This window comes from Furipterus horrens, unplaced genomic scaffold, assembly GCF_987537825.1.
Source record: "Furipterus horrens unplaced genomic scaffold, mFurHor1.1.pri manual_scaffold_8, whole genome shotgun sequence".
Classification (NCBI taxonomy): domain Eukaryota; kingdom Metazoa; phylum Chordata; class Mammalia; order Chiroptera; family Furipteridae; genus Furipterus; species Furipterus horrens.
Window position 1 is genome coordinate 34,616,505 of NW_028327178.1, and position 8,523 is coordinate 34,625,027.

The following is an 8,523-nucleotide window of genomic DNA, read 5'->3' on the forward strand; positions in this document are numbered from 1 at the left end:
ACCAGACAGATTGAAGAAATAACATCAAGGACAATACAGATGGAGATCCAAAAAGGCGGAGGAGTAAGTGGAAGCTACACTAACCTCCTCCCAGGACCAGTCAGTGCTGACGCAGCCCCAGTACAGCAGACAGACCATTCCTCTCCAAGTGGTGTCAGACTAAGGGGAAATAAAAGCCCTGCCTACAGGAATTAAGTTGCCATACCCACGGTCCTTAAGCCTGATGGCTAATCACAGATTGAGTAGATTAACAACTAAAGAAGACAGACAAAGGCAGTAGATCAGTGGAAGTCTCCAATAGACTGCCTAGGGCCAGTCTGGTACATGATCTGATGCTACCAGAGGCAGATCCAGGAAGAGCAGATCATTCTAAGAAGCACCAACAAACAATAAGAATCACAAAAATGGGGAGACAGAGAAACAACCCCCCATCAAAAGGAAAGGTAAAATCCCCAGAAAGAGTGCTAAATGAAATAGAGGGGAGCAAAATATAAGATACGGAATTCAAAACATGGATTATGGATAAGCTGAATGAGCTCAGCGGAAACCACAAAGAACTCCAGGGAAACTATAAGGAACTCCAGAAAAACTACAAGGAATTCACAGAGAATTACACGAGCATGAAAAAGGACATAGAAGCTATCAATAAGAGCCAGGAGGAAATGAAGAATATGATATCTGAATTGAAGAACACAGTAGAAGGAATTAAAAGCAGGCTAGAGGAAGCAGAAGATCGGATCAGCGAGCTGGAGGACAACGTACACAAAAACTCCCAGACAATGCAACAAAATGAAAAAAGACTGAACAAGACTGAAGAGGTTCTAAGACAGCTGCAGGACAACATGAAACGTAATAATATCCATATCATAGGAGTTCCAGAAGGAGAAGAAGAAGAGCAAGGGATAGAAAACCTCTTTGAAAAACTAATGACAGAAAACTTCCCTCACATGAGGAGAGAGAGTCACGCAAATCCAGGAAGCACAGAGGGTCCCGATGAAGATGAACCCCAACAGGCCCACCTCAAGACACATCATAATTAAAATGGCAACGTTCAAAGACAAAGAGAGGATCCTAAAAGCAGCAAGAGAGAAACAAGTAATAACATACAAGGGAGCTCCAATAAGGCTATCATCAGATTTCTCAGCAGAAACACTACAAGCCAGAAAGGAATGGCAAAAAATATTCCAAGCAATGAAAAACAAAAGCCTACAACCTAGAATACTATACCCAGCAAAGCTCTCATTCAAAATGGAAGGTGAAATAAGGAGCTTCCAAGACAAAGGAAGGCTAAAAGAATACATCTCCACCAAACCAGCAATGCAAGAGATGCTAAAGGGTCTGCTCTAAGAAGATAAAGAAACAGAGAGAGACAGAGAAGAACATGAGTACAAAGGGGAAAAGTGACAATGAATAAGTACTTATCAGTAATAACCTTAAATGTAAATGGATTAAATGCTCCAATTAAGAGATATAGGGTAGCTGAATGGATTAGAAAGAATGACCCACATATATGCTGTCTACAAGAGACCCACCTTAGAACAAAAGATCTACACAGACTGAAAGTAAAGGGATGGAAAAAGTATTTCAAGCAAATGGACATGAAAAAAAAGCCGGGGTAGCAATACTTATATCAGACAAAACAGATTTCACAGCAAAGTCCATAAAAAGAGACAAAGAAGGGCACTTCATAATACTTAAGGGAAAAATCCATCAAGAAGATATAACCCTTATAAATATGTATGCACCCAACTTAAGAGCACCCAAATATATAAGGAAACTTTTGAGAGTCTCCAAGAAAGATATAGACAGCAACACACTTATAGTAGGGAACTTTAACACCCCATTGTCAACAATGGACAGATCTTCAAAGCAAAGAAACACCAAAGATATTGAGGCACTGAACAACACTCTAGATCAAATGGACTTAGTCGATATATATAGAAGTTTTCATTCCAAAGAAGCAAAATATACATACTTCTCAAGTGCACATGGAACATTTTCAAAGATGGACCACGTGGTAGGACACAAAACAAGCCTCAATAAATTCAAGAAAATTGAAATTATATCAAGCATCATCTCAGATCACAATGGCTTAAAATTGGAAATCAACCTCAAGGAAAAAACTCTAAAACATTCAAACTCATAGAGAATGAATAACATGCTATTAAGTAATGAATGGGTTAACAATGACATCAAGGAAGAAATCAAAAAGTTTCTGGAAACTAATGATAACGAACACACAACAACCCAAAACCTATGGGATACAGCGAAAGCAGTCCTAAGAGGAAAGTTCATAGCAATACAGGCCTACCTAAAAAAGCTAGAAGAATCTCTAATAAAAAATTTAACCCTACAGCTACAAGAACTAGAGGAAGAACAACAAGCAAAGCCCAGATCAAGTAGAAGAAAGGAAATCATCAAGATCAGGGCAGAATTAAATGACATAGAGTCTAAACTAACAATTCAAAAGATCAACAAAAGTAGGAGCTGGTTCTTTGAAAAGATAAACAAAATTGAGAAGCCTTTAACCAGGCTCATCAAGAAAAAAAGAGAGAGGACCCAAATAAATAAAATCAGAAACGAAAGAGGAGAAATCACAACTGATACAATAGAATTACAAAGCATTAAAAGAAATTATTACGAAAACTGTATGGCAAGAAATTTGACAACCTAGAGGAAATGGACAAATCCCTGGAAACCTATAGTCTTCCCAAACTGAATCAAGAAGAAGCAGAAAGTCTTAATAGACCAATAACAGCTAGTGAAATTGAAGCAGTAATCAAAAAACTCCCAACACACAAAAGCCCTGGGCCGGATGGCTTCACAAGTGAATTCTACAAAACATTTAGGAAAGAACTAACTCCTATCCTCCTCAGGCTATTCCAAAAGATACAAGAAGAGGGAAGACTCCCAAACTCGTTCTATGAAGCCAGTATAACCCTAATTCCAAAACCAGGTCAAGACGCAACAAAGAAAGAAAACTACAGGCCAATATCGCTGATGAACATAGATGCTAAAATCCTCGACAAAACATTGGTAAACCGGATTCAGCAACACATTAGAAAGATCATACACCACAATCAAGTAGGATTCATCCCAGGGATGCAAGGATGGTTTAACATTCGCAAATCAATAAACGTAATACACCACATAAACAAAGTGAAAGACAAAAACCACATGATCATATCAATAGATGCAGAAAAAGCATTTGATAAATTACAACACCCATTTATGATAAAAACTCTCAGCAAAATGGGAATAGAGGGAGCATACCTCAACATAATAAAGGCCATATATGAGAAACCTGAAGCCAACATCATACTCAATGGGCAAAAACTGAGAGCATTCCCCCTGAGATCAGGAACAAGACGAGGATGTCCGCTCTCTCCACTCCTATTCAACATAGTCTTGGAAGTTCTAGCCACTGCAATCAGACAAGAAAGAGAAATAAAAGGCATCCAAATTGGAAAAGAGGAAGTAAAACTGTCATTATTTGCAGATGACATGATAGTGTACATAGAAAATCCTTTAGATGCCACAAAAAAACTACTCAACCTAATAAGTGAATTCGGCAAAACAGCAGGATACAAAGTCAATATTAAGAAATCGAAGGCATTTTTGTACACCAACAATAAAAACTCAGAGATAGAAACTGAAAGAAAAATCCCATTTACCATAGCAACAAGAAAAATAAAATACCTAGGAATAAACTTAACCAAGGAGGTAAAAGACCTGTACTCAGAAAACTACATAACACTGAAGAAAGAAATTAAAGAAGATACAAATAAATGGAAGCATATACCATGCTCATGGATGGGAAGAATCAACATCATTAAAATGTCCATACTACCCAAAGCAATTTATAGATTCAATGAAATTCCTATTAAAATACCAGCAACATATTTCACAGACCTAGAACAAATACTTCAAAAATTTATATGGAACCAAAAAAGAGCCCGAATAGCCACAGCAATCTTGAGTAAGAAGAACACAGTAGGAGGAATCACAATGCCTGATATCAAACTATACTACAAGGCCACGGTAATCAAAACAGTCTGGTACTGGCATAAAAACAGACATATAGATCAATGGAACAGAATAGAGAGCCCAGAAATAAACCCAGGTTCATATGGTCAATTAATATTTGACAAAGGGGGAAAGAACGTCAAATAGAGTGAAAAGAGCCTCTTCAACAAATGGTGTTGGGAGAACTGGACAGGGACATGTAAAAAAATGAAACTAGACCACCAACTTACACCATATACCAGAATAAACTCAAAATGGATCAAAGACTTAAATGTAAGCCGTGATACCATAAAAGTCCTAGAGGAAAAAATAGGCAGGAAAATTTCAGATATCCCACGTAGCAACATTTTCACTGATATATCTCCTAAGGCAAGGGACATAAAGGAAAGAATAAACAAATGGGACTACATCAAACTAAAAAGTTTCTGTTCAGCTAAAGAAAACATCAGCAAAATGAAAAGGAAACCAACCATATGGGAAAATATATTCGCCAATGACTTCTCAGACAAGAGACTGATCTCCAAAATATATAAAGAACTCATACGACTCAACACCAAGAAGACAGACAACCCAATTAAAAAATGGGCAAAGGACCTGAACAAACACTTCTCCAAAGAAGACATACAGAGGGCCCATAGACATATGAAAGTATGCTCAACATCACTATCCATCAGAGAGATGCAAATAAAAACCACAATGAGATACCACCTCACACCAGTCAGAATGGCCATCATCAACAAATCAACAAACAACTTGTGCTGGAGAGGATGCGGAGAAACGAGAACCCTGGTGCATTGCTGGTGGCAATGCAGACTGGTGCAGCCACTGTGGAAAACAGTGTATAATTACCTCAAAAAACTAAAAATGGAACTGCCTTTTGAACCAGCAATTCCATTGCTAGGATTATATCCAAAAAATCCTGAAACACCAATTCAAAAGAACCTATGCACTCCAATGTTCATAGCAGCACTATTTACAATAGCCAAGTGCTGGAAACAACCTAAATGCCCATCTGTAGATGAGTGGATCAAAAAACTGTGGTACATTTACACAATGGAGTTCTATGTAGCAGAAAGAAAGAAGGAACTTCTACCATTTCCAACAACGTGGGTGGAACTAGAGAGAATTATGCTTAGTGAAATAAGCCAGGCAACAAAAGAAAAATACCTTATGCTGTCACCTATTACAGGAAACTAATGAACAACACAAACAAATGAGCAAAATTGAACCAGAGCTATGTAAACAAGTAGACTAACAGTAACAAGGGGGGGAGGTGGGAGGGAGAGAAGGGGGTAAGAAGGGGAAGGGTCAAGTCAAAAAACATGTATAAATGACCCAAGGACATGGGCAAATGAGTAGGGACTGAACGTGGGGGAAGGGAGGGGCAGGGTGCAGGGAAGCAAGAGGGGGAAAAAAGTGAGGCAACTGTAATGGAAAAACAAAAAAAGATTTTTTTTTTTGTGGGGGAATAATGAAAATATGAAGAATGGAAAAACCAGTTCAGTGAATATTAGGACAAAGATTTTCCTTCACGTTGTACATTTTTCTCCCTATTTGATCCCTCCAGAGTTTGGCATTCTAAACAAGTAAGTAATGACATAAGTTTCTTTGCATAGAACTAATAAGACCAGTTGTTAATAGAGGTTCCTTTTTTTTCTTTTTTTTTTAACCAAGTCTTTGACTGGAATGTCAAGCCTAAAAGAGACATACTTGGGCTCAGGTTGTTACCAAAAAGCCCTGAGGAACTGGGAATGACTTTCAAAGGTAATAAAAGCCCGCAAGATAAAAGGCCTGCTACCATGGTTGGTTGTGCGGTCCACAGCAATCTTTCCAGGGAAGGAACGAAGGTTGTTTTCCTGAAAAAATGGCTAGAAGGGACCTTAAGGCACAATGGAAAACCAGAAAGACTTGGAAAGGACAGGTGTGTACAGGCAAGGGTGAATGCCAGGTATGTGGCTCAGCTTCTGTGCCCTGAAGAGCAGAATGAGGGTCACCCTAAATGTTCCTTGGGTAAGTTTCAGCAAAGCAGAATGAAAGATCATAAGTGATCATTTGCTGCTCTTGTTATGTTTATGCAAATGAACAGGATAAATTAAAAATGGACTTAATGTAATCCCTTTAAAGACAAGGAGGGTAACCTTAGGGAGAAAAATCATTATTCAAGGAAAATCACAATGATTATAAGTAGACTATAAAGTAGAGCAACTAACCGTCTTAAAAGTTTCTTCTCATTTAAAATATGGTTTCACTTGAAAATTAAACCATGTCTGTGATATCATCAAAGATATTCAAGTTGCAGACAAGTAGAATGTCAAGTTCCTTCCAACTGGATGTCTTCCCAATAAGACAGTCGTACAGATTTAGAGACTTGTATGTGGGTTATGTTACATAAATTAACATGTGTTTTCTGTTTTCAAAGGGCATAAGCCTATGACTGCATTACCTGAGTGATTGTCTGTATGCATAAGCCTCACTTAATCCTCTCTGCAGCACTACCTCCTGAGACTCAACGGTTTGGCTGAACTAAATGGCTGGGTTGGTGAAGAATGGGGTGGTCTGTGGGCTTCACTTTAAAACTGGTTTCTCTTTTCTATCCTAATGGCTTGGACAGAAAGGGCCCAGAGGTCTGAGAGGGGGGAAACCTAAACTATTTCCCTCAGCCCAAACTAAGTATAATGGGTAAAAGGGTTTTGGACAGGTGAGATGTGCCTAGCACACCTTCCTCCATAGAAGCCCTTGTTTTTTTCTTTTTTTTTTTTTCTTTTCTTTTTCCTAATGTGGAACATTGAAAAATTAATCCCTGCCTTTTGTCATCTAGTAGTTATGGATTGAATGATGTCTTTTAACCCTTTTCGCCAAATTTGTTGCCCCCAGAACACAACAAGGATGCCAGCCTGTTAAACCAAGCATGCCATTGTCCGAAGACAGCCAACTGACCTGGAGTCTGCGCGATCCTTCCCCATGTAGGAAGGCCACCCTCCCCTCCACACCCCCACTATTATTAGGGATTTCTGGACCCAAGGGTAGGTAGGACGACGACCATGTCCAGCTTGAAGCAGCTAGAGGAGCACGAGACCTTCGCCCATTGTCCTTTACAAGATTACAAAGGGTCTTAATATCTGAGAGGGAGGAATAGTTATTTTTTACGAAACATGAGTATGAACTTGGTGGGGGATTGCTGGGGGAGGGAGATGCTGGGTGGAGGGGAGTAAAGGGGAGAAAATTGGAACTATTGTAACAATGTAATCAATAAAATACATTAAAAAAAGAAAAAGAAAAGAGAAGGCGTACATAGAACTTGACTCTGTAACTCTCACTTCCACTCTCAATCAGCCACATTATCTTTAACCACTAAGTTGCATAGACTATGAGTTTAAAGCAGATCACACCTTGACATTGCTCTATACGAACACTGCCATGATCTATGCTACTAGAGCTTGCTAATTGGGTAGGGGCACCTTTGATTACAGGTCAGCTGCATTCTAGTGAGCACAGTTTTCAAGGGTTGGAAGGGTGGCTATGATGCACAATGGTAATGAGTGACTTCGGAGGAGAACTGAGAAAAGCATTAATGAGCATTTTGGGCATCATATCCCTGTCCCTAGATTCTTTTTATCAAGCGAGCTACAGATTGGTGCTCATCTGGAAATAGTCCTAGGCACATTACCCTACTGCATCATTTATGACACTTGATGTACTGATCTTTTTACTTCCTTTGCCCATTAAACTAAAATTCCTCACTAATGGTGCTAATACAACATACTACAAACTGGGTGGCTTGAACATAGAAGTTTATTGTCACTTTTAGTGTCTGATTTGGAAGCTAGATGCTGGAGGTCAAGGTGTCAGCAGGCTTGGTTCCTTCTGATGGCTGTTGAGACGCATCTCTCTAGTACCTCTCCCCTAGCTTCTGGTGGCCTGTTAGAAATCTTTGAAGGTTATTGGCTTGTGGAGGTATCTGATCTCTGCCTTGATCTTCACATGGCATTCTCCGTGTCTGTTTATGTTGTCTTCTCTCTGTACCTGTCTGTTGCCAAATTTCCCTTTTTTGTAAGGACACCAGAGACATCAGATTAGCAGCCCACCCTACTCCAATCTGACCTCATCCTAACTCAACTGGTTACATCTACAATGATTCTACCTAAATAAGGTCACATTCTGAGATACTCAGGGTTAGGGCTTCAACATATAACTATAGGATGGAACAAAATTTAATTCGTAACAGAGAGAAACTTAATTAATAATGTGAATTTAATTTATTTAAATATGGTCTTGCTGTTTGCTCTTTATACTTTAACTATTCAGAGTAAGCCATAATATTATTTAATGAGGTATAATGGAAATACTTTTATGATGGTTTATGTATTTCTTGAATTTTTAATTGAAATAGTATATTTTTCCAAATAATGTAACTGTATCTAGTTTGTATTTTTTTGGAATTAATGCAACCAATTAAGACAGAGAACATTAGTTAGTCCCCATTCCTTCAGCCAATAC